At 44.7% G+C, this 26,960-nt stretch overlaps 1 long non-coding RNA gene across 1 annotated transcript; it reads left to right on the plus strand.

Moving 5' to 3' along the window:
- The first annotated feature begins 18,453 nt into the window (after positions 1 to 18,453).
- On the plus strand, positions 18,454 to 23,692 carry LOC143271873 (uncharacterized). The gene is made up of 3 exons (XR_013049159.1): positions 18,454 to 18,582; positions 19,849 to 19,948; positions 21,021 to 23,692. It is a non-coding gene; the product is annotated as an uncharacterized LOC143271873 (long non-coding RNA).
- Positions 23,693 to 26,960: the final 3,268 nt, after the last annotated feature.

Here is a 26,960-nt window from a genome sequence, read left to right on the forward strand (position 1 = left end):
AATGGCTGTAGCTTGTGTTGTTTTAGGTCACTCTAGGACCTCCTTGATAAATAACTTGTAAGGTGGTAACCCATACCTGACACAGATTTTCATTCAGCAATCCATATCTTCTAGGACCATTGTTGTCCATCCATGGAGCATACTTCCACTCAAAGTCCCTTGAAAAAATACATTATCTTATTTAATTACAAACTGGTGAATTTCTATTTAGCTTCTTCATACCTACCTTAGTTTTGGCTAACCTACCCTTCAAACTATGTCTTGTCTAAACTGTGAAATACAAAAGCTACCTTCATAGCATTTACTTTGTATTAGCTAGGATAAGTCATCTAGAGATGATTTGACATATACAGAAGTGTGTGAATAGGCCATATGCAAACACCACTCTGGGGTGGTTTGAATAGGAACGGTCCCTGTAGGCTCATACATTTGAATGCTTGATCATTAGAGTGTGGCATTACACATTGACAGGGATTAGGAGGAGTGCCCTGTTGAAGTAGGTGTGGTCTTGTTCAAGGAAATGTGTCACTGATGGTGGGCCTTGAGGTTTCAAATGCTCAAGGCAGGCCCAGTGTCACTTCTCTTCCTGCTGCCTGTTGATCCAGATGTAGAATTCTCAGCTACCTCTCCAGTACCATGTCTGCCTGTGTGCCAACATGCTTCTTGCCATGATGATAATGGACTAAATCTCTGAAACTGTAAGTCAATCCCGATTAAATGTTTTCCTTTAAAAGAGTTGCCATGGTCATGGTGTCTAATCATAGCATAGCAATAGAATACTGACTAAGATAGCATTGTATCATTTTATATAAAGAACTTGGACCTATGGAGTTTGGTATCCAATCAGAGAGTCCTAGAATTAATCTCCATGGTGAGCAGGAAAAACTGTAGAGGCATTACGGAACTATTCTTCACAACCTGGGCCCAGTTGTCTGCTGGGAAGTGGATGATTTAAGGCCAAACATGTACTTGAAATTTTATAATATCATATCATATATCATATCATATCATATCATGGAGTGACTCTGTTTTGAGCCCTTCATTTCCATAAAGGAGAAGTTCTCTGGTGCTATCCATTTAGGAATTCACCAGCCTCCCTTCAAGAGACCAGCCTGTGGGTGCAGGGCTTTCGGCAGGTAACTGTCAGGATAGAATCACAGCACATTATTTTATTTTTCTTATGGTTATTTTTTGTGTGGCATTTTTTATTATGGCAATGACATGTATATGTGTTTTAATGTAAGAGAATTAGATGCTTTAAAGAAAAATATTAACAAAATAACATCATTGTAAGCCCCCTGAGGCACACAAGTGTCCAGGCCCCTCCCCTGAGGACTTCTAACTGTCAGGTTCCACCCACAGAACACTCTAACTGCCCTAACAGCTGGATCCAGCCCCCGTCCTACAGAGTAAAAAAAAGCCCAAGCTCTGGACCTGAAACCCCACTAATCTTCACTGTGGAAAGCTTTGCCCTGGAAGGTTCTGCCCCCTCCCAAGGTGCATAAACCCTGTTCTCTGCTCAGTTCTATCATCTTTTACCTATTCTCTCTCTCTCTCTCTCTCTCTCTCTCTCTCTCTCTCTCTCTCTCTCTCTCTCTCTCTCAACCATCTAATCTATTCATCATCTGTTATCTGTCTACTATTTAATATTTAACCTATCACCTGTCTCTTTGTTTGACTATCCATCCATTCATCCATCCATCAATCATATGTCCTGTTATTTATCAGCTGGGGAACTAGGAAAGCTGGTGGTATAATTCTGAGGTCTGAAGGTAGAGGAGATGATGACCTGGAGTGGAGGGTAAGTTTGAAGGCCTGAGAATCAGGAAGACAAAGTCAGACTTGTGGTGATTGAATCCTCCTTTCCTTGACTTACTTGTATTCTGGCCACCAATAGAATGGATGATGCCTGCCACATTTACTCCAATGCTACCCTCCTCTAGATGTAATTGGAAACAATGTTCATTTAGATAGATGGATATCTTGTGATTTAATCAAGTTGACACATAAAATTAACTATCACACCATGATAGAGCAATGACCTTTCTCTTAAATGTTATGGGATGAATAGTACTGTTTTCCTCCTAAGAAGCCATGAATTGCTGTGGTATAAACTTACCCCATCCATAATTTAGGAGGGAGGATTTGCTTTATTAATTTAAAGGATCTTGAACCCCTTCAAAGCCCCCAGATGACTGTCACAAATAAAAACATTTCAAGGCCCTTCCAGTCTGAGGCAGGTGGGAGAGCACCATGGACTGCGACACTCAGGAAAGCAGGCCCTGTACCTCATCTGAGCACCACAAGAGAGCCAACCCTGGTGATGGAGGTGTGGGTGAACCAGCCCCAACATTGTGAGCATGGGAAAACTGTCCCCATTACTCATCTGTCTTGCGGCAGCATGGACAATGTAGAGATGCCCCCGCCCCATTAACACCTGAGCCAGGTGGGAGAGCTGGCCCTGAGATCATAGGAGCTTAAGGTGGGACAGCTATCCCTGCCCCTTATCAGCTGCAGTAATCTTTGGGAGAGGGCCCCTACACCTTGCCTGGACAACATGGTAGAGCTGGCCCTGAAGGTGTAGGTGTGGGAGAGCTGACCCTGAGGACGTGAAAGCAGGAGAACTGGTCCTGCCCCTTGCTCATCTCTGCAAGGGGTGAACTAGCCAGGGCAATGCAGGAGAGTTCACTGTGGTGGTGAGGACAGGGGAGAGCTGGCAGGCTGACCAACCCTGCAACTACCAGGCCCAGAACCAGGGTTATGTGTTGCCCCACCCCAACATCCACCTCATCTGTGATCTCCTGGGGCATGGGGGTGGGGAGGGGAGGTGGTAGATCCTGCCGATCCAGGGCTGCAGGATCTCCATGACACAGGGCAGTAACAGGATGTCCAGAAAGAGTCCCAGTGAGGGTCCAGCATTGATGGTGTAGCAGAGACCAGAAACATCGAGCCAGACCAATGATTCTTTGTGATGAATGCATGCATATAAAAATCTATGGATAAAGGGGTTTACTGTGTGACTCAGTGTGTCACACTGCAATTTTCACAACGAGATTCTCCCTTTCTTCCTTTCCCTCCTTTCTTCTCTTGAATTGTATTTTGTTTTATTTTGGGGGAGGGGAACTTGGGTGAGACCTGAAGACATGATGTGGAGACATGATGTGAAAGACACAAGGAATAAATAAAAAGAAAGTTAAAAAATACCCATGAACCTTTTGGAAATAAAAAAAACAGCCACCTCTGTAATCTCACATTCTAAAAATAGGCTTGACTTTTGGATTTTTGCTCAATAAAATACATGTTCACTGAAGGCAGAGAAGAACATTTCCAGTATCAATTTGAGACTTGTGGGAAATAGACAGAGTTTCACTCTGTGCGGAAGGGTATTGTGACTGCCACATGGACTGACTTTTGAGTACGGTGGGGATGAGGAGGAGGAAAGGGTGAGTACTGTCACAGTCATTTAAGCAAACCCTTACTCAGATCTGATACCAAATGTAAAGGCTGCAGTAGGTAGACACAGTTCATATCCCCATGTATGCTGTGGTCATGGAGGCCATCGGTGAGGTCCTATGGTTTCTGAGTAATTACTGAATCATTTCTTTACTGTAATGAAACCTTACAGTGGTGGTGTTTGTCAAGGAGCCTGGCCATATAGCAGCATTCTGTATCCTCTGGGGGTAGCCTTGAAAGGTCTTACTTTCCCCTGGTGAGGTTGGTCCCTTTCAAGGGAGCGTGCTGCCACTGGGTGACCTGTGGAGCTCTGCTATGGTGGCCACTGGGTGATCTGTGGAGCTCTGCTATGGTGGCCACTGGGTGAACTGTGGAACTCTGCTATGGTGGCCACTGGGTGAGCTGTGGAGCTCTGCTATGGTGGCCAGCCGCCCTTCAGGAACACCTGGTGAGTGGCACCTGCTGGTCCCAGCATTACTGCTCTTCTCTCCATCTTTGGAACCGTGACTGTGAGGAAAGAGCCTGCAAAGGAGCAGGGTGTGTGGCTGAAGATCCACGTGCAGGCTCCCTGTTTTTTTCTCAGGACATTTTCCTATCATCCCAAGTTGTTTTTGGTCCATGGCCCAAAAGCCCATCCTTGGCTGGATTCAGACTTCTGCCCTTCCTGCCCAATCAAACCACTTCTCATTGTCATCTCTAAAGTGACCCCTACATGTCCCACCTTATCTATTGCAGAAAAAAGAGCCACTGTGGTGGTATTGTGTTCTCCAAAATATTGTGCACGCTAATAAACTTATCTGGGGTCAGAGAAGAGAACAGCTACAATATTAAACATAGAGGATAGGCAGTGGTAGCACATGCCTTTAATCCTAGCATTCCAGAGGCAGAGATCCCTCTGGATCTCCGTGGGTTCAAGGCCACATTGGAAACAGCCAGGCATGGTGACTCACGCCTTTACTCCCAGAAAGTAAGCCTTTAATCCCAGGGAGTGATAGCAGAAAGCAGAAAGATGTATAAGGCATGAGGACCAGAAACTAGCAGCTTTTAGCTGGTTAAGCATTCAGGCTTTCAAGAAGCAGTTCAGCTGAGATTCATTTGGATAAGGACTCAGAGGCTTCCAGTCTGAAACAGGATCAGCTGAGGAACTGGCGAGGTGAGGTAGCTCTGGCTTGTTCTGCTTCTCTGATCTTCCAGCATTCACCCCAATACTTGGCCTCAGGTTTGATTTTTTTAATAAGTACCTTTAAGATTCATGCTACAAGCCACTACAAAAGAGATGTCATTGAATCACATCCTGCATCCCAGAAGGACTTCTGTGCCTTTTCTGTGTCACTCTGAGTCCCTTTTAGACAGCCACATGCCTCTTTGATGCTAACAGACAAGATCAAGGTTCTCAGAAAGCAATGAAGTAAGACCTGCCTTTTGTCTGGATCAGGGGAGTGGGGGAAGCCTACATGCCCCTAGAGCAAGGCAGCTGTGCACTGTGCATCCCAGTACCAAACCCTTGCTCAAGTGCAGGCAAGAATCCCTGTCAGGGTACAAGCATAACAGTAGCCGTTTCGGCTATACTGAATGCCTTGTTCTGGAGACATCCATCTGCAATGAATCCTAGCTCAGCCTTGTTAACTGTGTAACCTTGGACAAGTCACTTTTCTGAGTTTCAGTGTCCATGTCTGTAAATGGAATCCAAATACTAATGATTTTTACAGGAATGATAGACTTTCTGAACTCAACATTTTAGGCACACACCAACCCTAGTGTTGCTGTTCTGACATTACAGCTTATACATTTCATGTAAAATCCAGGGCAGCCATGGTGTCTGTGGCCAGAGGAGCATTCTGTGGGGTCGGGGCTTCAGTGTCATTATGATTTCTTTTTATTCAAGGGGAGAGATAAAGATTTGAAAAGGAAGAATTTCTGAGTTGTAAATTAAGTGAGTATAATATATACAGTGGGTGTTCTCTTTCCTCATAGAATTGTAGGGTTTTCTAAGACCTTTAAAAGGCCATAATTAGACTCTGTACAAAGGTATCCTCTCCATGTGTGATTTACCTATGAGCTATATAATTTCATGGTGGTAAATTAAAGTATAATTTCATCCCCAGATTTAATAGTTGTGATTTTTAAATAGATAAAGAGAAAGCCTTAGACCTAGGTTTGCTCTGGAAGATTCTGCCTTGTTTTGACATATGTTAGATGGAAGACACTCGTACTCTTACATTGGTAAGCCCAGTAATATCATTCCAGTGCACAAGGGAGCAGGTCATATCTTTTATTACAGAGCAGAGAGGCTTTAAAGCCTTTTTGAAGGTTGCAATTAGACTCCAAGCAAAGGTTTCTTCCCTCTTCATAAATCACGTGCACGGACTATATAATTTAATGGAGGTAAATTGAGATGAATTGTTCGAAGACCCAACCACTCCCTTCCCAAATGTTCTGAGCTTTAAGATTTTTTTAGATAGGAGCTGAACAGCCAGTCAGATCTTTGCTCTTTGTCCATGACAAGGGCTGTGGGCTGTGGTAGGATGCTGTAGAAGCCTACACACTTGCCTTTAGATGGGGGGGGGGGGCTGTCATCTGGATGTGTAAATAGATATTTTTTTTTTCTGCTTATATCTGAATGATGCTCAACACCTCCAACCACTTCACTCTCTGACTTCTAGAAGGAGCTGGAAGGGGCTTACCAATCATGCAGGGGAATCTCTTTCTTGTCTCTCTTGTACAGGTAGAGACACGGCCTAAGAAGTAAGGAATTTGCTCAAAGTCTCCTAGCATGTGCAGCAGACTTCTATTCCTGCCCCCTGCCAGCTTCGACCTCCACTTCTCCCACAGAAAGAGAACCTCTAGCTCGTGGTTGGATGTATAGTTGTCATGAACACAGACTTGAATTCCAGTCTTTTTTTGCAGTTGTCCATGAGACTGAGTTCTAGCTGACCACAGACAAGCAACAGTGTCCTGAATAGCTTCTGGAAATAATCTTTTGTTCTTGTTTCTGCATTCTGGTTGGAATGTGGAAGTGATTCATTGCCTCAATAATGACATGTAACCAGTAACTGTAAAAGTTCAGTGTCTTATGAGCATGCTTGCTTCCGGCTACATCGATGTTTGAGGGGGTTAGCTGGGCCTGATTGCATTTGTAACAAGTTGGCTCTCTACTGGGTGATGCGAAGTCCCTGTGGCTGGGTCAGTGAAGGTGGCTTCCTGTGCTTCATCTGTCCCTGTTTCTCTGTAGGATAGCCCATGGTGATGGAAGAGGCCACAAGGGATAAGGGCGAACATACAAGTAACTTTTCTTGCCTCCCCTGTGCCATTTGGCTAATATCCTTTTGGCCAAAGTCATGTGGCCAGGCCCCAAGATATACTAGGACAGGAGATGCTTCCCTGTTATTTGGCAAAAGCTTGAGAAGAGGGTGGGATGGGAATGGAGGCCCAAATGGATCCAATCTATCGAAAGTGGATGACTGAATGGAAGGACAGACAGAAAGAGAGCTGAAAAATAAGAAAGTTCTGCTGGTTGTGTCCAATAGAAGGGATAAAGAGGCAGTTTCTGGGCTCTGGTGTGTATGGGATATCTGGGGCTATCTGGAATTGGAGGTTGTCTTCGGCACCAAAGGGAAAGCTTAGAGTTGTGCTGTAGTCCCAGGCTGTGGGCTGTGTGATCTGCTCCTTCCCTGAAGAAGGCCTTCACTTCTGAGTCATTGTGAAAACTTTCACAGACTTCACCCCATGATTGGAAAGAATGCATTTTAGAAATGAGAACCCTTTAGAGGCTTTGTGTTCATAACACACAGTCATACTGTGCCCTGAGAACTGAACCAGGATGCCAAAGACAGGTACGACAGTCATACCTCTGTTATGTCATATAAAAACATGACTACAGCATCAGAGACATAGGACTCTTCTAGGCAGTTCATAGACCCTCTAGAACCTGTTAGCAATAGGAAAAGCTGAAAAATGAGTGTTTTTTTTAGACTTCATGGATTTTTGAGTTTCTGTTCACACACCACACACACACACACACACACACACACACACATGCACACACTTTTTTTTTTTTGTCGTGATAAGGATCGAACCTAGGGCTTCACTCGTACATTGATCTTCAGCTCCAGCTCCTGATAATATATATTTTAAAGAGGATAAAGACTTTTCTGGTGACAATACACGTAAGAACTCAGTGTTCTGTTACATATATTAAAGATCCTGCAATGTTAATTGTTTCAAATGTTCTCACAATAATTCTCTTACATCCACAGAAGTAGTATACTGACAGCACTGTGAAAATTCAAGCTGCAGAATGACAGCTGGTGTAGAAGTGAAAGGAAAACATTTTTCATGTGAAAGTTGATGATTATAATCCACATTGTTGTGTAACTGATGCGAGAGTGCTGAGGACAACCCAGATCTCCTCCAAGATGTGCAAACGACTTGCATTTGTTTTGGTGATGTTAAGACTCACAGCCCACTGAATCTCTTTCCTTCTGTGGCAGAAGTAGGAGTGATTCTGGCAAATTTCCCAGAACCTTAAACACCAAATAAAAGCATTGTTAGTTCACTTACTTAAAGTTCATTGCTATGTTCCTTTAGTAGAACAACAGTATTTGGTTTATCCCGACATCCGTGGTCCAACTAGCCTCATATTTCTGGATACCCGAGCAGTGTCAGGCATGTGTTCTGTTGTGTGGGGTGGACCTTGAATCAAATCAGGTAGTGATCGGTTGCTCACACAACATTTGTGCCGCTTTTGCACTCGTGTATCACACAGGCAGGTCGTCGTTGTAGATTATAGGGTTTGCAGCAGGGTTGGTGGTTACCTTTCACCTCTGGTAGACATTATTCAGTAGGAGTGAAAGCTCTAGTTAGGTACCAGCTTGACTTCTCTGTCTTCGACTGGGTTACCTCACTCAGGATCCCCCCTCCCAATTCTATCCATTTACCTGTGAATTTCAAGATTTCTTCTAACTGCAGAATAATATTACATTGTGTAAATGTACCACATTTTTGTTTATTTATGGATGGACAATTAGGCTATTTCCAATTTCTGGCTACTATGCATAGAGCAGCAAAAAATGTGGTTGAGCAAGTGTCTCTGCAGTAGGACATAGAGTTCTTTGGATATATGTCCAAGAGCAGTTGTGCTGGCTAGTTTTATGTCAACTTGACACAAGCTGTAGTCACCAGAGAGGAGGGAGCCTCAACTGAGAATATGTCTTCATAAGATTGGGCTGTAGGTAAGCCTGTAGGGAATTTTCTTAGTGATTGATGAGGGAGGACCCAACCCATTGTGGGTGGGGATACTCCTAGGATGGCAGTCCTGGCTTCTATAAGAAATCAGGCTGAACAAGGCACAAGGAGCAAGCCAATAAGCAGCACTCCCCCATGGCTTCTGCATTAGTACCTACTTCCAGGTTCCTGCTCTGTTTGAGTTCCTGTCTTGGCATCCTTCAATGATAAACAGTAATGTGAAAGTGTAAGCTGAATAAACTCTTTCCTCTTCAACTGGTATTTGGTCATAGTCTTTCATCACAATAATAGTAACCCCAATAAAGACAATGGTACAGATGGGTCTTGAGGTAGATCTATTCCCAGCTTCATAAGGAACTGCCACACTGATTTCTATAGTGGCCGTACAAGTTTGCATCCCCGCCAGCAATGGATAATTGTTCCCCTAATCCCACATCTTCACTATCATGAGGTAGGTGCCATTTGTTTTATTGATCTTGACCATTTTGACTGGTGTAAGATGGAATCTCAAAGGAGTTTTGATTTCTGTGATGACTAAGGATGTTGAACATTTCTTTTAAGTATTTCTCAGCCATTTGCTTTTCATCTTTTGAGAACTCTGTTTAGTTCTGTACCTCATTTTAATTATTTGTTTTGTTTGATGTCTAGTTTTTTTTAGTTCTTTTTATATTTTAGATATTAACTCTCTCTCAGATGTATAATTGGTAAAGATCTTTTCCCATACTGTAGCCTGTCACTTTGTCCAGATGATGGTGACCTTTTCCATACAGAAGCTTTTCAATTTAATGAGGTCCCATTTATTAATTGCTGGGCTTAGTGCCTGTTCTGTAAGTGTCCTGTTCAGAAAGTCTTTTTCCTGTGCCAATGAGTTTAAGACTATTCCTCACTTTCTCTCTCAGACTCAGTAGCTGACCTTATGTTGAAGTCCTTGATCAATTTGGAGTTGAGTTTTGTGCAGGGGATCTATTTACATTTCTTTGATATGCAGCCATCCAGTTTAATAATCACTATTTGTTGAAGATGCTATCCTTTTTCCAGTGTGTATTTCTGGATTCGTTGTCAAAAATCAAGTGTCATAGGTGTGCAGACTTATGTCTGGGTATTCCATTTGATTCCAATTGTCAATGTGGTTGTTTTTATGTCAATACCATGATCTTTTTTATTATTATAGTTCTATATTACAATTTGAGATCAGGGATGACTATACCACTAGCATTTCTTTTATTTTTCAGGATTGTTTTAGCTTTCATGGTTTTTTTTTTTTTTGTGTGTTTCCATATAAAGCTGAAAATTATCCTTTCAGTTTTTGTGAAGCATTGTGTTGGAATTTTGATGGGGATATATATTTTGGTTTTGGTTTTTTTGAGACAAGGTTTCTCTGTGTAGTTTTGGTGCCTGTCCTGGATCTCACTCTGTAGACCAGGCTGGCCTTGAACTCCCAGAGATCCACCTGGCTCTGCCTCCTGAGTGCTGGGATTAAAGGCATGTGCCACCATTGCCCCATGCATCTTCTGATGTTTTCAATTTCTTTCTTCAATGTCTTAAAGTTTTTTTTACACAAGTCTTTCACTTGCTTGGTTAGAGTTATCCCAAGGTTATTTTGAGGCTATTATGAAAGGTGCTGTTTCCCTGATTACTCAGTATGTTTGCCATTTGTATATAGGAAGGACATTGATTTTTTTTTGTGTTAATTTTGTAGTTTTCCATTTTTCTGAAAGGGGTTACCAGCTGTAGAAGTTTCATGGTGGTGGTTTTAGGGTCACTTATGTATACAACCATGTCATCTGCAGAAAAAGATACTTTGACTTCTTCCTTCGCTAGTTGTATCCTCTTACTCTCCTTCAGTTGTCTTACTGCTCTAGTGAACTAAGACTTAGTACTATATTGAATAGGTATGGAGGAAGTGGATTTCTTTGTCTTGTTCCCAACTTTAGTGGAATGCTTTGAGTTTCTCTCCATTTAGCTTGATGCTGGCTGTGGGCTTACTGTAAATCACCCTTATTATGTTGAGGTATGCCCCTTGTATCCTAAGTCTCTCCAGAATTTCATCATGAAGGGATGTTGGATTTTGTCAAAGGCTGCTTCCGTATCAAATGAGATGATCACGTCACCTTCATTTTTGAGACCAACTTTTTCACTGAATCTGAAGCTCACAATTTGGCTTGACCAGCAGGCTTGGTGGGTACACCTGTCTCTGCCCCCACCCAGTGTTGGGGTGATGACAAGGGCAGACCAATGAGCTCTGCTTTTACATGGACACTGGGTACCGAAAAGTCAGTTCTTCATGCTTGCAAGACAAGCACTTGTTTCTGGACTGGGCCATAGCTTCAGTTCTCCCACGTTCCTATTGGTAGGATAAAGATGCCAACCTTGCCCTGTCCTCTGGGAGGCGCCCCAGGTGCTGGGTGTATAGTGAGTCTTCAGAGATCCCCAAGTCCCATAGGCTTGGCTTTGGACTCTCTTTTGATTTCTTTGCTACTTTGACATATCTATGTAGGTGTCATTCCAGGGGCTTGTGGGGGTGGGTGGGGGAGGTCCTAGTCTCTAGAACAAGCTGCTAGCCAGATGCTGAACAGAATAGACGCACAGTTATATCTGAATATAGCTCTCCTCACTGCAAAGCCATCTTTCCCTCATGCCCTGTAAGAAATGGTGCAGGCACCCAGAGGCTGCATAGTCTAGGGATCTAGGATAGAACCAAATACAATTGGAAAAAAAAATCAATGTAATGATGCCTAATGATATTCTACTATACTCATAGATTGGTACCTAACCCAGTTTCATCAGAGAGGCTTTATTCAGCAACTGATGGAAACAAAGGCCCATAGCCAAACATTAGGTGAAGCTGGGGGAATCCTGTGGGTGAGGGGGATGAAGGATTATAGGAGCCAGAGGGGTCAAGAACATCACAATAAAACTCACTGAAATAACTAATCTGGCTCATAGGGGTTCAGAGACTGAACCAACAACCAGGGAGCCTGCATGGGGCTGACCTAGGCCTTCTGTCTATATGTTACAGTTGTGTAGCTTGGTCTTCTTGTGGGACTCCTAACAGTGGAGGCCGGGGCTGTCTCTGACTCTCTTGCTTGCTTTTGGGACCCTATTTCTCATACAAGGGTGCCTTGTCCAGTCTTAATATGAGGGGAGGTGATTATTCTTACTGCAAGTTAATATGCCATGTCCAACTGATACCCATGGGAGGCCTGCCTTTTTCTGAAGAGAAACAGAAGAGGAAGAGAGGATGGGGGGTCAGAGGGGAGGTGGAGAAGGGACTGGGAGGAGAGGAGGGAGGGGAAGCTGTGGTGAGTATGTAAAATAACAATAATAATAATAATAACAACAATAAAAATCATTAAAAATGGTCTTGGCCTAGGAGAAGAGAACTGCAGTGCTTAAGACTCCCAGGCTCTACACTGTGCACAGCTCTGTAGCCTGTGGACTTGTGCAATGTTCTCGTTTGTCCTTTGGTAGGCATATCCTCCTATTCTCATTGCTGGTTGTTGACGCTGACTTGACTGCCTGTAGTCCACACATCCTGCATTTTCTCCATGCCAGGGAGTGATTTCCCTTGGCAGCAAGCCCTTTTGTCCGGGCTCATAAGAGACCGATGTGTAAACTACATGCGGCAGTGTCAATTTACAGCCTATGAATTAAATAGAAAGTCTACTTGCTTGTGCTTGCGCCCCAGGAGCCCTGGGCTTCCCCGCTTGCCAGCCTCTGTGTGTTTTGTAGTTCGCTCCCAGAAAAGGGAAAGGACTCATTTCCATATAGTGGTGTGAGGGTGAGAGTTGGAAAAGAAAAGAAAAAGAAAACACAACAAAGCCTACAGCTTTTACTGCCCCAGGGCCTCTTCTGAACTTTCTGCTGAGAGAGACTAGGGGCCTCCCCTGCACTTGGAAAGTGGTAGAGCATGGGCTGAGCTCCTCGCCACATGGTTATGCAGCAGAGACACAGTCATATCAAGAATCAGAAGATGCACAGAGCCCAGCCCCGGGCTGTGTGAAGGTCACCCTGACTTGGGACACCAGCTCAGCATCTTCTTTTGTGGGTTCCCTGTGCTGAGGTTTCAGTTTGTGAGGCGCTTTCCACTGCTGCCTGGCCAACTCTGCCCACCACCTCTGCCCTGCTTTGGAGTCCCTCCTGAGGAGTTGACTCTTGTATTAGCTTTTCATTCATTATATTTCTGCTGTTTTAAGATTCTTTGGGGCTAGCATGGCACAAGGAAGGGAGCTGTGGCCTGAGACTTGAGCTTGCTAAAACCAGGACCCTAGATTAGAACTCTCTCCAGATGAAGTAGATCTGAGTCAGAAGGAAGCCTGTAACTTATTGTGGGTAAGAAGCAAATATCTATTTATTTATATATATGTATGGGTATATAAATGTGTACCTATGTATGTATATATGTCTCTATATATCTGTATGCATATATGCACATATGTCTACATGTATACACAACCACATATATAAATTTGTATGTATATATACACACATAAATGCCTGTATGTATAGTTCAGACATATATATATATACACATCTACATATATTTATATACATAAATATGCATACACACTCACATAGAAGTATATCTACATGTGTGCATACATCACACACACACACATATATATATACATACATACATACATACATACACATAGCTATCTCTATGTATGCACACACATATGTATATATGCTGCATCCCCATAGCTGAATGAAAGCAGAATGACTCATCTTTCCCTGAGAATGCTGAAGGTAAATGACTTCTGTCCCATGCTGTGGGATAGGCCTTCTCTGTGAATTGGCCCACTGAAACCCTGATACACACAGGGAAAGAGTCATCACTTCTTCCCCATCCTTTTTCTGGAGCTCGTTGGTTAGATAGTCTAACCAAAATGGTGAGGTCCGGATTGATCGAGAGACCCTGTTTCCACACACATGAACACACACACATGCATACAACATACACACAATTACAGAGAGATAAAACTGTCTCTGACATGCATTGATTTTGATGAGTCTATATTTAGAATTTATCCTTTAGTAATTTGTAGCTCACTGTAGCACAAACATTGCTGGCACTCTCAGTGCGTGACGGATAGCAGGTTGTCATAGCAACTTTCCTCCATCCTTCCAGCCCAAGAGCTGTGTTGTGGTCCCAACTATTTCCTTTGTGGATTCAGTTGTCATAGCTCTGGACTCTTGGGTTTCTCTGCTTTCCCCAGAGGAAACCATTCTCCAGTGCCCTGCTTCTGAGGGCTCCGAGAAGCTCTGTTCATCGCCCTGTGTGTTCAGATTCATTCCATCAGGACAGGGGTGGTGAATCTGCTGTTGCAGAGCAGCGAGGGAGGGCTGTGTTGGTGGTGGTGTCATTTCAGGTACCCACAGAGAAGGCCACGCATAGTGATGGTTGCTGTGCTTGATTCCTGCTGGCTCATTGGAGTTCAACTCCCTCAGCCTCATCCCTCAATGTGGTCCAAGGCTGGCGGAACCTTCTATGACTAAAAGAAAAAAACCCAGGCTTAGGGACCCAGTGAGAGTAGAATGTTAGGGGTCTCTGATTCCCAGAGAAGTTGGGGGCACTTTCTAAGGCTCCCATCTTCCCTGAACTGAATGAACTCCAGAACTCTCCTCACCTGCCCGTGTGTTTCTATCCATTTTGAGGTGAGCTCTACATTAACTCCTTCAGTCACATAGGAGACACTTTATTATCTTCTCTCTGTCTCTCTGTCTCTCTGTCTCTCTGTCTCTCCCTCCCTCCCTCCCTCCCTCCCTCCCTCCCTCCCTCTCTCTCTCTCTCTCTCTCTCTCTCTCTCTCTCTCACACACACACACACACACACACACACACACACACACACACACACACACAAACAGAGGGAAAATGACTTGTCCAGGAGGCATGGCAGGCGAGGCACCTAGCCAGGACATGTCGGTGCTTGGAACCTCTGGCTTTAACCACTTAGCCCCCGGCTACATCTACTGTAGCTGTGGTTGTTTGAGAAATTTGTGCCTTGAGTCAGAGAGGATGTGGGTGTGAGAGGGATGGGGTGGCCTCTGTTCCACCCTCCCTTTCACCTGGCATTCCAGTCTCCCTCCCTAGCAGTATCAGTAACAGTACATGAAGCTGAGGGACCAGACAACTTGATCGATAGTGATTTGAGAGTTGAGGATTTATTTTACCCATGTAACAATGAGTCAAGATTGATGGACCGACCTCAGAGTCAGAGATTTTGTCATTCTTTAGTTTGAGCTGCCCAACGAGGTAACCACCAGCCACAGGCAGCCATTTAAGTTTAGATGAATTGAAATGAAAGAAAAATAATCTAGTGCTCAGGCACACTGGCAGCTTTTCAAGTGACTTGTGGCTCCATCATGAGTCAGTAAAGATGGGGACATTTCCATCATGGCAGAAGCAGTGAAACAGCAGCTGAAGATGTATACATTCAAAGAGAGAAGGTGATGGCATGAGCCACATTGGTTCATTTTTTTTTTTATCAAATAAACTGTCTTCTAGAATTCCTTTGTAACACCTGCCGGGGTCTTGTCAATCTGAACTATGGCCACACAGCACATCTTAGCTGTAAGAGAAACTGGGATACAGAATCTTGAACACAGCTGGACAGTTTAGGGCTCCAAACGGAGCAGAAGTTTAGATGGCAAGATGGGGACTGGCTTGGGAAGGGGACTGCAGTGGGCAGAGGAAACTGTGTGCCTGGCTGGCTGCCTCCATGCTGAGCTCTCTATGGGTCACTCAGCAACCAGCCATCACCATGAGCCTTCCCTGCCCACTTCTGGTTTCCCCAGCAACTTTCTGTGTGATCTCCAAAATAACAAAACAAAACAACAAAAGCAAAGAAAACCTGAAAATACTGAGGTAGATGTATGCAGCACACTTTACTAGAGGGCCAGGAGCCAGGGAGGGGTGCAGATCCTTTTAATACAAATCACTGAACGCCAAGATTGGTCCGAACTGAGTACCGCGTGGTACCTGCCACCATTCTCTCCTCTCTGTCTCCCCAGACTTCTCACTATCAGACTTCACAACCCCTCTCCTTTTTTCCCAAGTAATTTAGGTTGATGCTGCAGGTCGCCTAGTGTGGGGCCTCACTTTGTACACCCCAAACTCTGCAAAGCATTAGGCTGTTTTCTCTAACACCCCCATTCCTGTACTTAGTACGAGACCTGTGGAAGGCCATGGAAGGCCATTTCCTTCCATCCTCTCTTCTTTCAGCTCTGCCAGACAAAAGGGCCCGCACAGATTCATCATCCCCCTGTCTAAAACCACATTGTCTGTCTTTGGAAGGCAGGGACAGCTGCAGCTACTTTTTGATTTTAAATTATTTTTTCTCCTGTGGCACCATATTTGATATCTACATGACTGAACCTAGTAAAAAACAATTTATTAAGCGTTTTTATTAAGAACCAGAGGTTAAGAAATTTTCAAAGAAGTGGAATAGGACGTTTTAAATTCTGGAGGCGCACGGGGGGCGGGGGGGGGGGGGCAGCAGAGGGGGGATTACACCCAGCCAGCTCTAAGTATGCCTGGCAGCTCTAATCACATTGACAAGTGTGTTTAAACTGTTGTGAGCTCACGTTTATCACTTGTGTGGCATAGAGAGAGGGTTGGATGAGGCAGGAGGCTGCAAATCGCGGCCTGTTTGTGTCTGGCCCCTGAGCTGAGAGTGTTTTCTGTATCCTTAAAGGACTTTGTGAAAGCAGAACAAAATATGGGGCAGACACTAGGTGTGGTTCACCAATGCTAACATAGTCACAATCAAGTTCCTTATAGAAGTGTGCCCGTCCCTGGATTACAGTCTGAGGGGCTTCCGTCTCTAAATCGCAGGGTCTAGACGTATGGTCCCAGTTGCCTAGAGACTTCAGATGTGCTGTTTATGTACCTGGTGGGGGCTCTGGTGATGACAGAGGTCCTGTATCTGAAGGGAACAGGAGGGGCGTGGCTAATCGGGCTGGTGCCGGAAGCTGTGAGTTAACAGTAAATGCTGCCTTGTGCTGTGAACCATCATCCCCTCAGCAATGAGGAGCAGCCACCCCCATCAGATCGTGGAAATGGTGGGCGAAGGACTCTGACTTTCCTGTGGCATCAGATCTGCCTAACTAGAACTGACTACACCAGCTTTAGGGAAACAGTGAAGGAAACATGACGACCTATGGCAGTGTATGTACGGGGGAGGGGCTTGGGGATGGTTGGGCTGGGGCTGTCACTGAGGTTAACTGTCAGTATGGGCACAGGCCCAGGCTTAGATGGGTGTAAGAGAGTGGGGTAGGGAAACTGAGTCACACTTAGTCCTCTATAAAAGCACTGAGATTTGAATGCTGCCTCAGGTTTATATGGGATTTGCCCTCTTGGTCTATTGCCCCGCTGTTGGGGTTGCTAGAGGCCAGAGACCAGCTCTTCAGTGTGAGGTTCAGACAACCCGCACTACTATTTATTTATTTTCAGTAGGAACTTGGACCAGCCCTTAACTCAGGAATCATTGTTTCTCAATAGCAAAATAGTAGTAGAAGTGCAGGCTTGAGGGTCCCTTATCCAAATGCTTTCAACCAGCAGTGCTTCAGACTGGGGATTCCTTCATAATGCATTATTTGCACAGACTCTGCTGTGTGAACATCCCTCAGCTATCTGAAGTCTGAAATCTAAGATTCTACAAAATTTCAAACTTGTGAGGGTCATGGTGGAACCAAGAATTTTCAGGCTTTGGAATGTGTGTATTTTTGAATTAGGAGTTCACATTCCATGACATAAGACATAAGACAGAGCATTAGCTACAAATAGCAAAGTACTATAAGGCTCCTTAGTTTCAAGGGCATCTAAAAAAAAGTAAAACAAAAAACCCTGACGTTTTAAACACTTACCATATTCTAGATGCTTTGGTAAAGCTCTTTACATTGGCCACTCACTTCATCCAACATATTCTGGACCTGAGTCCCTCCTTCTGAAGCTGAAAATATTTTTTTCATACAATATATTCTGATCATGGTTTCCCCTTTCCCATCTCCCAGATACTTCCCACCTCCCCAAACAACCAACTTCATGATTTTATTTCTCTTAAAAAACAAAACAAAACAAAACAAAACAAAACATGCAAGCAAACAAACAAACAAATACAACTCTATGATTTCTTTCTTTCTCTTAAAAAACAACAACAGGCAAACAAACAGCTCTCCAAACCAGAATAAAACAAACAAACAACAAAAAAGAAAAAGCACAAGAAACACACAGATACATAGACACACAATATACAAAAACAAAACTCATAAAGACACAGAATTGGAAACCATAATATACAAACCAAAGACCAGTAAGACAAAAAGTGCCCCAAACAAAGCAATTGGAGGCAGAAAATCTATTGAATCCCCTTGAGTTCGTTTTGTGTTTACCATCTACTTCTGTGTGTGGAACCCACCCTTAAGTGTGGTTTGTACACCCAGTGAGACTCCCTTGGAGAGATTATTTTTTCCTTTGCAAGTGGTTGTCAGTGGGACTCAGCTTCTTGGTTAGGAGTGGGAGATGGTGTCCACTTCTCCCTCTGAACACTGGGACCCCATCTGGCTTGGATCTGTGTAGACCTTGTATATGCTATCACGGTCTCCGTGAGTTCATATGTCTGTCAGACCTGTTTTGTCTGGAAGGCATTGTTTCCTTGGTGCCTTCCACCTCCTCTGGCTCTTACATTTTTGCTATTTCCTTGTCCACAAAGTTCCCTGAGCTCTGCAGGGAGAGGTTTGATGGAGATAATCGGTTTATAATTGGCTGCTCCAAGGTCTTTCATTCTCTGCACATTGTCCAATTGTGCGTCTCTGAATTTGTTCCCATGAACTCCAGGAGGAAGCTTCTTTGAAGATGGCTGAGGAAGACACTGATCTCTGGGTATGTTGTTAGGAGTTATTATATTGCTATATTTCTTTAGCAGAACAATAGTGTTTGGTTTTCCCGTAAGTCCGTAGCCTATCTAGTCCCAGGTTCTTGGCCTCCTAAGTAATGTCAGGTATGGGATATATCTCATGGAGTGGCCTTAAATCCAGTCAATTGTAGCTAGAGTTTTCCTGCCTGGCCCACAGTCAGGACAAATCTCTGTTACCCGCCAGTCCCACAGCCGCTCAGACCCAACCAAGTAAACACAGAGACTTATATTGCTTATAAACTGTATGGCCATGGCAGGCTTCTTGCTAACTGTTCTTATATCTTAAATTAATCCATTTCTATAAATCTATACCTTGCCACGTAGCTTGTGGTTTACCGGCGTCTTCACATGCTGCTTGTCATGGCGACGGCTGGCAGTGTCTTCTCCCACCTTCCTGTTCTCTCAGTTCTCCTCTCTGTTAGTCCCGCCTATACTTTCTGCCTGGCCACTGGCCAATCAGTGTTTTATTTATTGACCAGTCAGAGCAATTTGACATACAGACCATCCCACAGCAGTCAATAGTTACTCACACAGCTTGTGTACCACTGTTGCACCAGCATATCATGTGAGTCATCTGTCTCTTCCTACTATGTGATGCCAGATATCAAACTCAGGTTATCAGGGTTGGACGGAGGTTCTTCTGCCTTCTGAGCCATCCTTCTAATCCCCAAACAGACTTTTGACAATCACTTCTATTTCTGTAATAGTAGTTGAAGTTTTTAGAATTTCCAAGACTCCTCACCTATCCCTCCCATGGGAGGGCAGCCCACTTGATTCTTAGTGGACTCCACCCAGCAGTGCTTTCTTCTCTTAAACTCCCCACCACCCTGCAAAACAGGCACTTATTATCATTGAAGCCTCACAAATGGGGAAGCAGGGCTTAGGAAACTTAGTATTTTGTCTGAGACAAAGTTCACTCAGACGGCTAGAGGCAGGAGCAGGGATTGAGGCCAGTTCTGCATGATTTGGAACCCACACCCAGCCTCACTGTTTTTTTGTGTGTGTCATTGGAGTGGCAAGGGAAAGTATAGATGATGGTGAGTGTGGTGATTTGACTAGGAATAGTCCCCATAGGCTTATGTATTTCAGTGCGTGGCCATTAGGGAGTGGTAGCGCTACTTGACAGGAATTGGGAGGCATGTTCTTTTTGGAGGAAGTGTGTCACTGGGGGTGGGCACTGGGTTCAAAAAGTCAAGTCAGGCCCAGTGTCTCTCTCTTCCTGTTACCTGCAGATCCAGATGTAGAACTCTCAAGCTATTTCTCCAGCACCATGTCTGCCTGTAAGCTGCCATGCTTCCCGCCATGATGACAATGGACTAAACCTCTGAAATTGTAAGCAAGCCCCAATTAAATGCTTTTCTTTATAAAGGTTGCTGGCCATGGTATCTCTTCACTAAGACAGTGAGGTAGGGCACTTTGGTCCCCAAATCCATTGAGACACTGTCTTGCCCATTGGAGAGCCAAGGGGCAGTCTGGTGGGATGTTTCATGTGGGTTTGACGGTCAAGGTGAAGGGTGTGTCTAGAACTTCAGTTATCAGGAAAGGGGTATGTATTAGGGCTGCTAAAACTGTAAAGAGGATGAAAGGATGATCTGTGTGGGCAGGTTTGTGTCTCTGTTTTTGTGTGGGGTGTTTCCCATTTTCCCAGTATTCAAGTGTTAAAAATATTTACACATTGAGTTCATTGAAAGATGCATGTTTCTTCACTTTAAACAGCATACAGAGCTGCCGAGGATCCCACGGCTGCCTTGGTCCCAGGCTACTGGCACTGAGCCGACCCACTTGTTGCCTTTGCCCTGGCATTCCTCCTAGGGTGCTCTCTCTTGCAAGTAGGGCTTACTGACTTAACCTCAGTTCCAGAGTCTGGGGAAGTCCATGCTGGTCCAGGCCTGAGCAAACTCAGTTTCAGAGACTAAGAAGCTTGGCTTGCCTATGTGCTCTGGGTCCACTGGCTCCTGTTTCCCAGATCTCATTCCTTCTCAGTACCTCATGTGACCAGGCTCTTTCCTCAGGTACTAAGAGGATGCTGCCTAGGATACCATTCTTCTTTCCCATGCTTGTTCCACAGATCAGCTGGACCAGCTCAGACTCAGCGCTTCAAGATGTTACACCTCATGGGTCCCTGGGTTCTCTCCACTCCTGACAAGGATCTTGCTGTGGCTTTGGCTCCACCATTTCCCACTTACTCAGGAAGAGGGTGTCTCTGGGGGCCTCCCAAGAGAATAAAATCCTCTCTGCTTTCTGGTCAAATTTGAGATCTGCTCTTAAATTGTAATCTGATAAAAGACCTTGTAAGATGCAAAAATATTCCCAAACAATATTATTATCTGCAGCCTTTTTGGGGAGAACATATTTTCTTACTAAAGTAAGACTCACACTTTTCCTCCTCTTCTTCATCCTGCAGGAGTGGAGAAGATAAATGGAGCTGTGGAGAAAAGCCGTCCAATCTGGTCCCAGGTCTCCCACTCCATTCATGAGCTGAGCTCCTAACAACAAATCAGACGGAAGAGACATGTTTCTTACTTAAGGAATTGTCTCTATTTCTGTGACCAATCCCCTTCCTCCCCCTCACACAGTTATCCATTTCAAAAGCTCATTTGAGGAAAAGTCCATTATTCACCACCAGCAGAGTTCTGGACACAGGCACCAGGGCAAGAGATTGCTCTCTTTGTCTTATTAGAATCTATTGCTTTTACCCAGTGCCATCTCTTCCCATCCAGACCCTTCTGTGATCACAGGAAGTGTAGTTTTTATACGGGACATCCAACTAGGAGCAGGATCGTACCAGCTACAAGGGTTGCTGGGAAGTTGGGAACATCAGCTTTTTACTCATCGTATCTGCTTTCCAGCTGCACAGGGGGAGATATTTTCTTCTTTTTTATGAGATGTCACACCCTTTCTCTATTCTTGACTGATTTCTGGAGGTTTGCAGAGATGCTTAAGAGTCTATTTTCTTACTCCCCTAGGGGTGTCTTCTTGAGGCAAGTTGATTTGGTTGAAAGAGGTGAAGAGTTGGTCAGAAATGGCTGGCCTAGGCTACAGGAAAAGCACAAGCTAACACTCACTCTGGCTACACAGTCAGAAGCTGGCTCTTCCTGGTTTGGGCTAGCCATCTGGGGCTTTGCAGCTCAAAACTAAAGGTGGCTTTTTTGTCCTTATGAGGCTACAAGAGTCAGAGAAATATCACTTTCACAGTCCCTGCCTTTTTCAACAGCACTCAAATTATTCTTTGTTAGAGTTCTCTCTTGTGTAACAAACACCTCCAAAGCTGGCATCATAAGCCTCAAGGAGGAGCATCTTCACACCTCAGTGGGGGTAGACAACATTATTAACAAATGGGGGAGCTATGAATGCTCTCCCTAGCTTAAGATATAGACCTGATTGCAAAAAGTGGTGAGGCAATAACTTTCAAAGGGTACAAGACCCGAAGAATGTGCCAGGTGGGTGACCCAATCTAACCTGACACTGAACATTTCTAGTACTTCAGGAATTTCCATGGCTCTCTTTTCTATTCCATTCTCCTCCACATAGCCACCCCACAAGACCAGGTGGCAAACTCTTGAAGGAGGTCTTTATCATTCCTGCTCATCTCTTAACCTATCACTGCACCAGCATGTATATACCCACAAGCATTTCTTTGCAGTATTTTAAACTATCTCATGTCATAAGTATGATTTAATTTCCTGTCTTTTTGATATTTCATTGAACATGGTATTTTACCCATGGGTGCCCTTGTCAAACCATTTTTCAAGGTATCTAGTCATTCATTGTGGAGCAACATCACTAATTATTCATTCTCATGTTGTTGGTACTTGAGTTGTTCATGACATCTTTGAAATTCATTACAGGAGCTCTCTCCACCCCAAGAAGTAGGACATTCAGGCCCCACCCTACTCCAAATGCATCCAGGAACCTTAAAGACTTTTTTAGGCCGAAGGAATTGATTGGCTCTACTCAGCCAATTCTGTCTTACCAGTTCTTACTCCCAGGGGTGACATAGTGATACTGTTTGAAGCTCATTTCACTTGGTCCCTTGTGTCTTCATTCCTTGACACAGTGGCATCACTAGAAGAAGAGCTGAGTCTGTGCATATGAACTGAGGAACTGTGATCCCCTGTCCGCACTGCTGATCTCAGGCAAGGGCACCTCCACTGACAATGTTGCAGCAATAAAACACAAGACTCTGTATCCCAATTCTCTTTGCATCCCAACATCCTTGAGAACCCTGGTCCAGACAGTTATCAGCCACCAATCCAATCCTTTCTACCTGTGAACAAGCAGCAAGAGGCAGTAATGGACAGACTGTGTCCTTGATTTTTGTGTGGAAGTCTCAATCACTAGGACCTCAAAATGTGACTATATTTGAAGACAGCATCCTTAAAAAAAAAGTTGAGTTTCATGTTGTCCCTTAAGAATATCTGTGTAAGAAGATATTAAGATACAGATAGGATATTGTAGAGACACATGGAGATGACATTAAATCAAAAGAGGCGCACACTCTCACATTGATCTCAAGCTTTCAGCCTTCAGAACTGTCAGAGAATAAAGTTCTCTTGAAGCCACTTAATCTGTGGAAGTTTGGAAAGGCAGCTTTAGCAGACTCATGTGGAGGTGTGAGGGCTGCAAGGGAGAGATAAAGCTATCCTTACATGCCAGGGCCAGGGTCAACCACAGAGAGAGCCAAGCACACCAGTAAACCCTCTGTGGGCACTAATAAGATGTTTCTGCATGATGGTCAGACACAAAAGCAATTACGGAACCCATCGCATGTCTCCTCGTCAGCAGATGCCAATCATGAAACATAATAGAATGTAAGACACTGTTCACCAGAATCAATTTGTCAAGGAGCCCTCTGGGGAAGGAAAAATTAAATTCAATTAAACAGCATAAAGGGAAGACTTGAATAAATGGGGAGATTTTCCATGTTCGTGATGGAATATTGTAACATTTTAAAGATGTCAAATCCTTTCAGATTAATTTATAAATTCGTTGAAACTGAATGTGAATTCCAGATGAATGGGTTGAGAAGCTTGAAAGACTTGTTCTGAGGCAAATAAATATATATTTATTTATATAAATAAGATTCATAAATATCTGGGTCTTTTGATTGAGGCAGGGTCTCACTACATAGCTTTGGGTGGTGTGGACCTCACTATGTAGACCAGGCTAGTCTATGTAGTGAAGACCCACTTGTCTCTACCCACCAAGTGCTGGGATTAAGGGCATATGCTGGTGGGTCAAGTTTTTAAAAGAGAAAGGATTCATCTCTTTTGGGGGGGAATAAAAGGGGTGCTTTATTGCTGAGGAGAGTGGCTGATAGGTAGATGTAGAAGAATTTACAGGGAAGATAACAGTTGCCAGATCATACTAGAAATTACATCTCAAACAGGATATTGAGAAGAAAATGTTTTTAACCACAAAATTTGAAAATTAGACACATTTATCTGGGGCTGTGCTCTTGGCAGGTGCCACAGAGGTCATCTGCCAAGACTTGAAGCCATAGGAGAGGCAGATACATCCAGATAGAAGGTTGTTTTGGACACCCTTTTCCTCATCTTGTTTTATAAATATGTTCACTTGAAATAAAGACTGAGAGAAAATTTCAAAATGTGAAAATTGCTTGGATTTCGTATTCAAACTGGCATAGGGATGGAACTGGGTATTCAGGACATGATGTAAAGAAGAGTGCCTTCCTGGATTGCTGTGGGAAACCACAGGGAGTGTTTTAGGTAGGCTCAGGATGAAATGGGAATGTCTATTAGATATGGGGTGGGGGGTGAAGTTCCAGGAGATAAATAGTCTGTACTAGAGAAATGAACTGATACATTTGTGATGTATTTGGGGCCACTGGGTAGGTCTTATGCATTGCTAGTGTTACCAGATCAAGGAAGGGCAGGAGGTGGACCCACCTTCTGGGAGCAGGGTTGGTGGGAAAAGACAAGAGGAGAAACACAGTTGCTGGTAGGAAATATTAGCCTAGGTCCCACAGGGGCCCAAGGTCCTGAGCATTGTTCATAATGAGACACTGGGAGTTAAAAAAACTCTGTGCGGGAAAGTATGCTTCGGGAGAAAAATCCTAAAGACCCAGCTAGCACAGCTCCTGGTGGAGTTGTTGATGGTGCTCTCCTGAATGGACTCACTTTAGAAACTCCATCTCAAGTCTGAACATTTCACACTTGCTTTAGTTTGCTTTCTGTTGCTGTGATAAACATCAGCTGGGGGGAAAAGGGCTTACAGGTCACAGTTCTACACTGTGGGTATTCGGGGCAGGAACGCAAGCAGGTACTGAAGCAGAAACCATAGAGGAGCACTGCTTATTACTGTCTCATTGGCTCAATCTCAGTTAGCTTTGTTGCAGCACCCAGGCCTGCTGTGGGACAGTCTGTATGTCAAATTGCTCTGATTGGTCAATAAATAAAACACTGGTTGGCCAGTGGCCATGCAGGAAGTAGGTGGGGCAAGGAGAGAGGAGAATTCTGGGAAGTGGAAGGCGGAGGAGAGAGACACTGCCAGCCGCCATGACCAGCAGCATGTGAAGATGCCAGTAAGCCACCAGCCATGTGGCAAGGTATAGATTTATGGAAATGGATTAATTTAAGCTGTAAGAACAGTTAGCAAGAAGTCTGCCACGGCCATACAGTTTGTATGCAATATAAGTCTCTGTGTTTCCTTGGTTGGGTCTGAGCAGCTGTGGGACTGGTGGGTGACAAAGATTTGTCCTGACTGTGGGTAAGGCAGGAAAACTCTAGCTACACAGGCCCATCTACCTAGAGATGGTGCTGCTCACAGTGAGCAGGGCCCTCGCATGTCAAACATCAGTCACAGCAATCTCTCACAGACGTGACCAGAATCTGATGAAGGAAATTCTTCAAGTAAGCTTCCCTCCTCCGGGGTGACACTTAATTGTGTCAAGGTTACAATTAAACTATCTAGCACCACATTCTTCTCAAATCCTTATATAAGAAAGCGTGTTTGTTTTATTTTTTGTTTACTTTCTTTTTTATTTATTCTTTGTATCTTTCACATCATGCCTCCTGATCCCACCCATCCCCCCCGCAATAAAACAAAATAAAATTTAAGTGAAAGAAGGATTAAAAGGGGAGAAAGAAAATCTCATCATGGGAGCTGCAGTATGACACCATGAGTCACACAGTAGACCCCTTTATTCATACATTCTTACCTGCAGGCATTCATCCCAAAGAGCCATTGGTCTGATTTGAAGATGCCCCTGCTCTCTGCTACACCCTCGATGCCGGGCCCAGTGTCTCTTCCTGGACATCCTGTTGCTGCTCTGTGTCATGGAGATCCTGCAGCCCTGGGCCTGCAGGACCTGCTCCCCATGCTCCAGCAGATCACAGATGGGGTGGATGTTGGGGTGGGCCAACACATAACCCTGGTTCTGGGCCTGGGTAGTTTCAGGGTTGGTCAGCCCTCCAGCTCTTCTCTGTCCTCACCACCAGGGCGAACTCTGAAGCATTGCCCTGGCGAGTTCACCCCTTGGAGCAATGTGCAAGATGTGCAAGGGGCAGGGCCAATTCTTCTGCTTTCTCACTCTCAGGGTTGGGTGTACCCATACCTTCAGGGCCAGCTCTACTGTGTTGCCCAGGCAAGGTGCAGGGGCCACTCTTCCCAGTGCTGATAAGGGGCAGGGACAGCTCTCTTGCTCTTGTGACCTCAGGGTCAGCTCTTCTACCTGCCTCAGGTGATGATGGTTTGGGGGGATTCTCTCCCCCACTGGTGCTTCCACAAGACAGGTGAGTAATGGGGTCAGCTCTCCCAGGCTCACAACATTGGGTTGGCTCACCCACACCTCCATCAAAAGGGTCAGCTTTACCGTGCTGCCTAGGCCAGGTGCAGGGTCTACGTTCCAGAGTCCTACAGCTGTGAGGCAGAGGGTCAGCTTGCTCATCTGTGGCATATGATGAGGGGCAAAGTGTAAGGGGGGCATCTCTCCCTCACCTACACAGCTGCATCACATACAAGTAGTGGGGTCAGCTCTCCCATTCTCACAACTTCTGGCTCACCCGCATGTCGGCCGGCAGATAGGGTTGGCTCTATTGTGCTGCCCAGGCAAGGTGCAGGACCTGCTCTTCAGGGTGTTGCAGCTGGTTGGGGGCAGGGACAGCTCTCCCACCTGCCTGAGGCATTGATGGGGGGACATCTCCCTCCCCCATGCCACCATATGGCAGATGAGGGGTGGGACTAGGTATCCCGTGCTCACGTTCTCAGGCTTGGCTCCCCTGTGCTCTCTCTCGTCAATAGGGTCAGCTCTGCTGTGCTGTCCAGATGAGGCGCGAGGCCCACTTGCCCAAGTGTTGCAGCTGATAAATGGGTCAGCTCCCTC

The sequence above is a fragment of the Peromyscus maniculatus genome, chromosome 2 (assembly GCF_049852395.1).
Source record: "Peromyscus maniculatus bairdii isolate BWxNUB_F1_BW_parent chromosome 2, HU_Pman_BW_mat_3.1, whole genome shotgun sequence".
Classification (NCBI taxonomy): Eukaryota; Metazoa; Chordata; class Mammalia; order Rodentia; family Cricetidae; genus Peromyscus; species Peromyscus maniculatus.